An 11,532-nucleotide genomic window follows, 5' to 3' on the forward strand; every position below is an offset into this window, starting at 1 on the left:
GTGCTGAGCCAGAGATGCCCTTTTAAACAGGACACGGATTCTCCAGTTCTCCCCACCCCATTCTTCCCCATCACTCTTCTTGGGGTGTCTGTTGCCTTTTTATCATGCCCTGAGTTTTTTCATAATAGTAGAGAAAATGTATTATATTCACATCTCTAGCAAAAGTAAGAAAAGAAAAGAAGGGCTTAGAGATGTACATGTTTCAAGACAAGTAGCCAGTGCCTAGGACGATGCCTGGTGCCTGGAAGAAGCTCAGCCAATACTCCTTGAATGAAGGAAGATAATATCTATTTTTTGGATGTGAAGAATGTCCCCACAGGTGTAAGATTAACACCCTCCCCCCCAAAAAAATTGTGTGCATGTAGAAGAATACCTTTTTCATTCATTTAAGGTGTCTGAGTGGTCCTTGTAGGTATTTGAGTTTGCAACCCTTGGCCACGGGGAAAATTCTCAACTCTTTAGTATTATCTTACAAGCTTGTGCCACCCTAACTTTCCAGGGAGCACCTCACAGTTCCCACCAAACACCTACCCTGCAGCCCCAACAAGTGACCTGGCCTGGCCTGAATAGGTCATACATTTGCACACCTCTTCCTTTGCTCGTGTCCTCCCAGCGCCTGGAATGTGCTTCCTCATCGCTTTGTCAGCCTGACGGATCTTTTTATTATCATTCCAGTCCCAGCCTAAATGCAACCTCTTCTCCAAACTTTTCTGACTCCTACACACAGAATTTATCATTCCTTCCTCTGTGCTCTGGTTTGCCTTTGTTAAAGAAAAATGTTTAAACTACCAGAAACCAAAGATTGAGCGCTGAATGGAAAAAGAAAAAAGGAAGATTTACTTTCCAGCAGGAAGCCCAATCTAGCACAGACTAGGAAAACTTCAGATCTGACAATGTGGGAGGAGAAAAGAGGTCATTTTCCAAAGCAAGGAGACTATGAACTGTCCCTTTCCCAGGTTAGGAAAGCAAAGTCCCTGGGTGTTCCTGAATGGTTGCTGACACCTGGGTTTTTATTTTTTATTTATTTACTTGTTTGTTTGTTTTATTTTTGGTTGCGCGCGAGCTTTCTCTAGTTGTGGCAAGCAGGGGCTGCCCTTCATTGCGATGCGCGGGCTTCTCATTGCAGTGGCTTCTCTTGTTGCAGAGGAATGGGCTCTAGGTACGTGGGCTTCAGTAGTTGTAGCTCGCGGGCTCTAGAGCTCAGGCTCAGTAGTTGTGGCTCACGGGCTTACTTGCTCCGCAGCATGTGGGATCTTCCCGGACCAGGGCTTAAACCCATGTCCCCTGCATTGGCAGGTGGATTCTTAACCACTGCTCCACCAGGGAAGCCCCTACACCTGGGTTTCTAATTAGATAAGATCTGGCTTAGTTGGAGGTGATCTTCTGGGTACACATGTGGTGCCTGGTTCGGGTTGGGGTTGTGACATCCAGCTGCCTCTGCGTGTACGTGAGGTGCCTGAGTCAGGGGGGAATCACCCAGTTAGCAGCTTACCTCATCAGCAGCCAGGAGACCAAGTGAAGGCTCATGACTTACCTCCACACCAGCACACTCACACACAGCACTGAAAATGTCATGTTTTTCTCCCCTATTAGAAGTTTGTCTTTTTTTTTTTTTGGCCACACCTTGTGGCTTGTGGGATCTTAGTTCCCCGACCAGGGATTGAACACGGGCCCTTGGCAGTGAAAGTGTGGAGTCCTAACCACTGGACTGCCAGGGAATTCTCTATTTTGTCTTTTTTTTTTTTTAACCTTATGTCTGAGTCACCCAGCCCCTGCCCCAGTGTTCAATACAGAGAGGATATTCAATTATTGCTTATTGCTTGACTTAAATAAGAGAATGCAGCAAAGTACCTACTTAGTATCTGACACATAATAGATGCTCAGTAAATTATAGCTCCTGTGGGAAGGACACATGAGGCCAAATAACTGGCAGGAATCTTTCTCCCAAGAACAACGAGGAAAGGATGCCTCTACCTTAAGCCCAATACAACTGCTACAAATTACAAGGCTGCATCTTTCTGTAAGGAGCTGATACTCCAAATCAGCAAGCCATCTTCCACAGAGAGAGCAATCTAGAAACCCCCAGCACTTCTCCTTGGGACAGGCTCTACCCAGCTGTGTGTGGGGAATGGGGGCAGAAAGCAGAGTCTCATTTATACCTAGATTTTATTGGTGCCTTCATTTTGTGAAGAAGGTCACGTAGCTGGGAAATTTTAGCATCAGGATATAGCTGAAGCCAGTGGGGTCCAGAGCACAGGTTCTTTCCATAGTTCTGGGCAACCCTGTCATCACTCTGTACCCTGACTCTCTGCTTCTTTAAAGCCTCTGTTACCACTGAGTCCCCTTTAATGCCATTTAAATTATCTTAAGTATGCAGGCTTTGTATCCCCGGCTAGACTGTAAATTCCCTGAGGGCAGGGAGTGTGCCTTTCAGAGCTGGGGTTTGGAATTAGGGCTCCATGAAAGCTGGTGGGAGAGTTACAGAATGGACCTATCCCAACACCAGCAGGCCTGCTCCCAGCTGCAGACCCTGGAGACCTGGGCTTCTGCAAGAAATCCGGAGGCAAATTCACAGTTTTTATTCTCTCTGAGAAAACCCTATCTGCTTCCATCAGCTTCCTTCTCAGCCCAACAACTCTGATAGCTATCTGCCCAACAATTCTGTAGAGTCAGATCTGACCAGGAGCTTCTTGTAAGCTCAGGGCAGTTGCAGAGGGAGTTGGAAACAGGAAACAAACAAAAAAAAAGACCCGGCAAGGTAAGGGAACAAGAGTGGCAACTAACCACGTACCCTCTGCACCAATCGCTTCTCTAGCCCTCTCCCCCAGAGGGCTTATCTCCTGCAGGGAGAGGTCTCCACCTGAGACTTGGGGCATGTGAGTCACACTTGAGGAGAGCTTCTTCTCTCTCCACCAGGATGAGTTCAGGCAGATTCAGTGCAGGGCAAGGGCCATGAGTCACCGGTGATGAAGAAAGAGTCAGGGAATGGGAGAGGGTGGGGCAGGCCCCTCTACTGTGTCAGCGTCCACAGCCTCCCTTCCTGTCTTTGGCCACGGATATCAAAGGCATTTCCTAGGCAGGTCGGGATCTCTCAGCCTTGACACTATGAACACCTGGGGCTGGATCATTCTTTGTTGTGGCAGTTGTCTTGTGTGTTGTAGAACGTTTCTCAGCATCCCTGGCCTCTACCCTAAGATGCCAGTAGCATCCCCACCTCACCCAGTGTGACAACGAAAGATGTCTCCAGATGTTTCCAAATGTCCCCAGTGGGTAGGAAGAAATGAGCCTGGTTTAGACCACTAGGCTTAGAGGGCTTCCTGCCTCTCCTTCCCTTCCTTCTACAGAAGGTTGGGCTGGGGTCTCAGTCTGCCGTATCTCCTCTCCCGTGGCTGCCTCTTCCTAGCAATTCCTGAATATTATTCCCTTATCTCGTCAAAGGGCTGCTTCTTTCAGGGTTGTGGATGAAAAGGAGTAAGTAATGGTCATGGAGAAGTAATCAAGTTCCCTGAGCTTAAAGAGGGAAGGAAGAACCAGGACAGGACCCAGGAGTCCCCATCCTATGGTAACCAAAAGTCCTGATGGACTGAGGCAGCGTGGTCCAACAGAAGCCTAATGTAAGCTACAGATATGGGCCACATATGTAATTTAAATTTTCTAGTAGTTAGTTACATTTTTTTAATTAAAAGAAACAGGTGAAATTACTTTCAAAAATATGTTTTACTCGGGGCTTCCCTGGTGGCGCAGTGGTTGGGAGTCCGCCTGCCGATGCATTGGACACGGGTTCATGCCCCAGTCCGGGAAGATCCCACATGCCACGGAGCGGCTGGGCCCGTGAGCCATGGCCGCTGAGCCTGAGCGTCCGGAGCCTGTGCTCCGCAATGGGACAGGCCACAACAGTGAGAGGCCCGCGTACCGCAAGAAAAAAAAAAATGTTTTACTTAACCCAATATGTTAAAAATATAGTCACTTCAGCATGTAATCAATATTTCAAAATTAGTAATGAGCTGTATTCCATTCTTTTTTTCATAGTAAGTCTTCAACATCTGAAGTGTATCTTCTCTTACGACACATCTCAGTTGGGACCAGCCACCTTTCAAGAGCTCAATAACCACATTGGCTAGAGGCTACCATCCTGGCTATGGCAGGACTGAGTCTTCTTACAGAGGGTGAGGTTCACCCCTGCCCTTCTCCCAGCACCAGGGGGCTTCCAGAGGCCAAGATCTTAGGAACACAGTGAGGCAATCTAATCTCCAAGTAGATATTTGTAACTTAGGGAAAAAGATACCCATTTCAAGGGGCACCTACCCCACCCAAAACAATGCCCACTCCTGGACCCATAAACAAAGCAGCCTACAGGTTGTCTGTTAGGTCCTTTCCAGAGACTTTGACCTCAAACATTCCACACCACACCCCACGTCAGAAGAAAGTTATAAATCCTCAGGGTGTATATTAACCTAACCCCACCCCACACAGAGACGTTCTCCCAGCAGTCGGGTACTTCCACCCAGGCTTTACACACCCTGCTTCTTCCCCTGGTACTCAGTGTGCCGAATGCAAGACTGTAGACCCGTGGGGCCCTCAGACCCTGCCCTGTGTGTCATGACCAGTTCACCAACCCTTCACCCACATCTGCTTCCTGGTAGACAGAGATCATGTTCCGTTGAGCCTAGAGCCTCTGTTCGATTGATAAATTCCCAAGCCTGATGGACTCATTTCTAGTTAAGGTACAAGACCTAGGATTGGGGCCCCTGATGGAGACTTATAACCTCTCATTATGGGTGGGATCCTCCCCTGTCCTTGTTCTGCCAGGATGTACATCCTGAAATCCACTCGTCCCAGCTCAAACAAAGATGGTGCAGGGGCTTGGATAGGAAAAGATGGAAAAATGCTGAGGCTAAGGGGAAGAAATTCCAAAATTTTCCAAACATTTTTTCACTGGATATGTTCCCAGATAATCATTCAGCAGCTTTAAAGTTTGTTTGTTTAATCTTTATACTCCTAGTACATGAGACCTGGCATATAGTAGGATCTCAATTAATACATGTATGAATTTGCTGTAGGTGGCAAATACAGCCCACATTCTGGGAGGGAAGGCGGGGGGTCTCTGAGAGGTCTCCATGTTTGAAGCTTAGGAAGGAATGAGCCCTTATCTGCAGTTTTCCAGTGTCCTGACCCTTTATCCACAGAGGATTGGGTGGACAGCTAGATTCATGACTCATGAGGTCAGTTCCAGCATCCTACCTGTGCCAAGCCTGTGCTCCAGGCTCACCTCCCTGCGTGGTCATTCAAGCCTCATCCCCAACTGTAAAGACTCTTATCCAGTCCCCTTCCCCTTGGGGCCACTGTTCAAGTTCCACTCACTTTTCTGGTTTTCAGGAGCCTCTTCAGTTCTGGCTCTTGGGGATTTCCTTTCCTTAGATTTGAGCGCAATCATATCTTTCAAATTATTTTGTTAGTCGGGTTTTTTTTTTCTACATTTCTATGTTTGAGATAGAAAGGACTTCCAGTTTTCTCTGTTAAAGTAACTGCGTTAGACCCAAGATGGGAGTCGTGCTAAGCCCCATGTCATCAAACGAAAACTGAACTAAATTTCTTTGCTCTGACAGAAAAGGAAGCCCTAGGTCAACCCATCACTGCTTACCTGCTCAGCCCAAGTTACCTGACCAGAATCCAAGACTTCCGTTTTCTCCATATGAGGAAAGCAACCCTTCTTTACCCAATCAGCCAATGCCCAGTTTCACTTCCTTGTTCCTGCTCGTGTGAGTCTGTAAAAATTTCTCACCTTGTACATCTCTTCAGAGCTCTTTTCTATCAGCTAGACTGGATGCTGTCTGACTCATGAATCGCTGAATTAAAGCCTACTAGATCACTAAATTGCCTGTGGAAATTTTTCTTTTAACACAGGTAAGTTTCCCATACTGACTGAAAATGCCAGGCTGACGTACTAATGCAAATCTGATCATCTAAATTTGGGGCTGAAAACCCTTCATTGATTCCCATTTCCTTCAGCGTGGAGTCCAAAGAGCATACGTAGCAAGGCCTCTCATAATCTGACCTGGGTTGATTTCCTGGGCTGCTTCTCAGGCAACCCCATCCTCACACCCTTCATGCCAACATCCCTGACATATCTGCTGTGCCCCCCAATCAGCCATGGTCTCTTACACCTCCTCCCTTTACATATGCTACGTATCCGCCTGGGACATTCTACCCCCCTCACTCCCACTCACCCAAATGTCATTTTCCACAGAAGCATTCCCTCGCATCGACTCTGCAAGCCTGAGTCAATCCCCCACTTTCACGTTTGCGCTCTCTTAGTCCGCCCAATTTCTTCTCACAGTGTATTATAATTATCTATCCTCATGGAATTATTTTCATTTCCTCGGGAAACACCGGGTTAAGCCTCCAGCAACCATTTTGTTCTATAAGACTCTACCCAGAGGCAAATTATCCAGGAGGGTGACAAACCAAGGCTTCAGGGCTCCTTACCTGCCAGGACTCTTCCAAGGCCCTGGGAAGGCCATAGCTATGTGTTGACGTCATCAGGTGTTTTTTGTAAAGTTTTAGAAGGAAGGTATTTTAGCCACAATTGGTTAAAACCACTGTATCTGGGCTTCCCTGGTGGTGCAGTGGTTTAGAATCCACCTGCCAATGCAGGAGACACGGCTTCGAGCCCTGGTGCGGGAAGATCCCACACGCCGCGGAGCAACTAAGCCCGTGCACCACAACTACTGAGCCTGCGCTCTAGGACCCACAACTACTGGGCCCGCATGCTACAATTACTGAGGCCCGCGCACCTTGAGCCCGTGCTTCGCAACGGGAGAGGCCACCGCAATGAGAGGCTCGCGCACCGCAACGAAGAGTAGCCCCCGCTCGCTGCAACTAGAGAAAGCCCGCAAGCAGTAACGAAGACACAACGCAGCCAAAAATAAATAAACAAACAAACAAAAAACACTGTATCTTTCCACCTTGATTTCCCCTCCATCCTCCTACCCTCCTGCAGCTTTCGAGTGACTGCTGGTGTTATGAAGTCCAGCTAAGGGGTAGTTGAGGTGAGAATATACTATGCTTGGGTTTATTGAATATATTTATACGATTTGTAAATGGTTTGGAATTTAGTTCAGTTATCGGTAGTCATCCCAGGGGAGAATGGCTTCTAGCAACACTGATATCACCCGCTGTACCAACTGTCCCAGAATCATGCATGAAAGTGCAGAGCCAGAGCTCAGATCAGTACACTCATGTGACCTACAGCACTCGGATGCATGTGGGTTTGAAATGGGCAGAGAAGATAGTCTCTGGAAACCTCTTTCAACCATGAGACTTAACTAATACAAATACCATGTGATTGTCTTATATTGTAATATTTCGGTACGTGTCAGCTACAGAACATTTTTAATTTGTTGTGATTTATTTTCTCATCCATTCCAAGGAATCATTTTTTGTATATAATCTTGTATTCTTTTTCTTAATGTCGCCCCTGTAAAGATAAAATCTCCAAGCCCCATGAAACTTGGACTTGTCCCTACAGCTAACCCTCTGCCTCAGCTGACCCACATTCTCTCACTCAGAAATTTGGAATCTGGGGACTTCCAGTGGTTAGGACTCGGTGCTTTCACTGCAGTGGGCCTGGGTTCGATCCCTGGTCAGGGAACTAGAATCCTGCAAGCTGCATGGCCAAAAAAAACAAGAAGAAATTTGGAATTGGGATTTCTGTATCCCTGGAACTGTAACATGTAAACACAAAAGCCGCGGGGTTATCACGTTTCTCTCTATGGATGAAGTACTGGAGAAAGCTAGTAGGCAGAGTAGCCTGAGGCAAAGAGTTGTGTCTACTTTGCTGCCTACTGGTTCCTGCCTTTTCCCTTCCTGTAGGGTCTGTTTTAGTTTTCTACTGCAGAAATGAAAATTACCCCAAAAGTTAGTAGCTTAAAATAACAAACATTCCTTATCTCACGGTTTCTGCAAGTCAAATATTCCAGAGCCACTGAGCCAAGTGTTTCTGTTCAAGGTTTCTCATGAGACTGCAGTCAAGATGTCAGCCAGAAACCTTGTACAACCCTAGTGAGAATGGAAATTGGTTCAGCCATTCTGAAAGCAGTGTGCCAGTTCCTCAAAAAATTAAAAATAGAAATGCCTTCTGATCCAGCAATCCCACTTCTGGATATATATCCAAAGGAAATAATGTCAGGATCTAAAGAGATATCCATGATTATTGCAGCATTATTCACAATAGCCAAGATATGGAAACTCCCTAAACGTCAACAAATGAATGGATAAAGAAAATGTTATGGGCTTTCCTGGTGGCGCAGTGGTTGAGAGTCCGCCTGCCAATGCAGGGGACACGGGTTCATGCCCCGGTCCGGGAGGATCCTACATGCCGCGGAGCGGCTGGGCCCATGAGCCATGGCTGCTGAGCCTGCGCGTCGGAGCCTGTGCTCTGCAACGGGAGAGGCCACAACGGTGAGAGGCCCGCGTACCGCAAAAAAAAAAAAAAGTTGTGATTTTGTGTAGGTGAGATTTATTCAGTAGATAAGTAACTGACACCTGGCTTTTTTACCCTTACGTAAGTGTATAAAACATTTTATATAACTTCATGCATTCAACAAATATACATAGTCTACTCCGATGGTGGACTGAGTCCTGGAGATAATGTGATGAATAAGAAAGTCCCTGTCCTCAAGGAATATACAGTCTTGCATTAAAATCCTTGTCAGACTGTGTGTCCCAACTACCCCTAGGTGGCTCTGCCTGTAACCATCAGCCTCTGCAACCTGCTGTCACTTACCGAGCATCCCCCATTTCTGGGTACTGGATGGAATATTGAGGCCAAGAGCCCCTGTCTTTGAGAAGTGGCTGTTTTAGAAGGGACCAGATGGTCAGAGAAACACAGTTGTCTGAAGTTTAATTTTAATGTTCTGTGAATACTTTTTCCCCTTGAACGCTGCAGGGGATCTGGACCAAAGACTGTGAGTGGGTGAAAGGAATAGAGAAATGAAAAACTAAAAATGACACAAAAGGGAAGCAATGATACATTCTCACTTGAGAAATAACTGAGAAGAGATTGCAGGGGGTTGACGTGGGTGTATGCAAGTGATATGTAAATGTGACATCCACAACAGCTCAAATTGTTACAGTCCTTTTGTTTTACATAGTTGAATGTTTGGTCATTGGGAATATTCTCCTGGGACCTATCGTGCAAATTTATTGACCACTAATCTCACTCACCCTCACTACCTATTTAATCAAGTGATTAAGGTGAGACATTTTTCCAATCTGACCCTTAGCATCTTTTTTTGCATGACAGAGTTAGATACATAATCTTCAAATTTCTTCCATATTATACATGTTCTTAGAACAGAGAGTGATCGATTTCTTTGCCCTCAGTATTTCCAAAGAAACTACCCCAGGATTTTAACATTTCTTGAAAGGCTAAATCATGGTGAATAGGTAGGAGGAAGAAAAGGAGAGGATAGGAAAAGAAAGTTGTGGCAAAGAATTAAACATAAAAGGAAGCATAAGAGAAGATAGAAAAATAGAGATGAACTTGACAAAAGGTTGTAAAAAACTTCCCCACAACTCCCTAGGATCCACATAAACGCAGAGTCATAGGTCATCTGTTCCTTCCCAGCAGGAGCATCGGCCACAATGCTAGGTATATGTTAAGTTCTCAAATATTTTAAGTTGCTGAACTGAGCCAGACTGAATTCCATTTCATTGAATTTATTGTCTCTATGGCTAGCAAAGTCCCCAGTACTAGAGGGGTCAGAGCAGAGGTATAACGCCCACCTGGTGGGGATGTCGACAAGGTGAATCACACAACAGCCAACGCCTTTTGGAGGGACCCCTGATGTCCCTTCCAGCTCTGCGAGTCTACGTCTCTATGACAATTTAGTCAGATTAGATTGAATTGAATTCCCTGAAACTCAAATTTTAAGCTCAGAAACACCTGAGTCTGTACTTGCAAATCCTGTTGTAGCCTGCTCTGCCCCAGATCTAATCAATTATTCCCATGTCCAATACCCAATGATCCTTTTGGGCTTAATTGTTGGGGAAAGTAACAACCTATCAGATTCTCTGGTCCTGCTGCCCTTCCTGAGATGCCATTAGTCAATTTTCAGTTCACTTTTCTGTTCCTTTCATTTCCCCCGAGTCATTTTCTTCTATTATTCAACCAATAAGCATTTATTGAGGACCACTGCATATCCTGCCTACGTGCTTGGAACTATATAGAATACAGAACATGCAAACATCTTTGTCCCTGCCCTCCAAGGTGCCTAGAGTTTGGCTGGAGAGGCAAAACTGCCACATGTTTAGTAATTTTCAAAATGAGCTTAAGGCAGTTTGTAACCAAGAACTAAGTGCACGTCCATGGTGAAAATGCTGTAGGATTTCAGAAAAAAGGAATATAGCTTTCAACTTGGGTGGTCTGGGGGGGGGGATTTTTTTAAATATTTTTTGTTTGTTATACAAATTTTAAAAGTTACTTTCCATTTACAGTTATTACAAAGTATTGGCTATATTCACCATGGAGTAGGAGAATTTTAAATTGGACATTTAAATATGGGATAGATGCATCTTAACTGGAGAAGAAAGAAGGCTATCTTAAGCTTGAAGAACAAGAAGAAGACAGTAATTAGAGCAGGGCATTACATGTAAAGGCCTGAGTGGATGGAGGACAGGGGCAGCCCACGCTGAGACACATGGGAATTGAAGCGGAAGGGTTCAGCACAGAATAACAGGCAGCTATAGCAATGTTTCTAAAAGCTGTCATCCTCAACATCTTCAGTCCTTGAGGCTGAAATCCAGCCACATTAACACTGAGGGCTATTTATGACTGAGGGAGAAAGTGTTTTGTAGTCATCAGCTCTCAAAGGCTCATTCCAGCTACTTCCCACACTCAGCACCATCTCAGGAATGAAGCATGTGCTGGCAGCAGTGAGCATTATTTGCAACAAGGTTGGCAATCCGCTGGCTAGAAGAGAAGGTGGGGTGAGATGTGGAGGTTTGAGTGAGAAAGGTAGATGGAGGAGGAAGGTTGAAGTGACAGACTGTAAGAAAGGTGAAGAAGAGGAGGTGTGCCTGAGAGATGATCATTAGTAAGCAGAGGCATGTTCAGACAAAATTCCTCGCCACTTGCTGTGTGCGGCCCTGGGTCATTTCAGCGCCCTTGTGGCTGGACAGCACTCCCTCCAGGTTTGCTCTTCCTATTGGCCACTCAGAGTCTGTATGTGGTATCATTCTACTTCTATCTCAGATTCACCTTTTTCTTCTTCATTCTAATCACAATTTACCAATCACAGCCATTTAACAACCTTCAGCTGGCTGCTTCATGGATTTCTGACACCTCCTTGGAGATGCCGGCATTTACTACCCCAAGGAAAATCTAGTCCACCACGATGGAATCAAATAGGTTACCCTTTTTGTCTTTGTTTCCAGGCAGACAAAACTATATTTGGAAATTAGTGAATCTAAATTGCAATCCATAGTCAATTAAGTTATCATTAACCAGAAGCACACTTTGTGCCAGGCACT

Source organism: Orcinus orca, chromosome 8, assembly GCF_937001465.1.
Source record: "Orcinus orca chromosome 8, mOrcOrc1.1, whole genome shotgun sequence".
NCBI classification, from domain to species: domain Eukaryota; kingdom Metazoa; phylum Chordata; class Mammalia; order Artiodactyla; family Delphinidae; genus Orcinus; species Orcinus orca.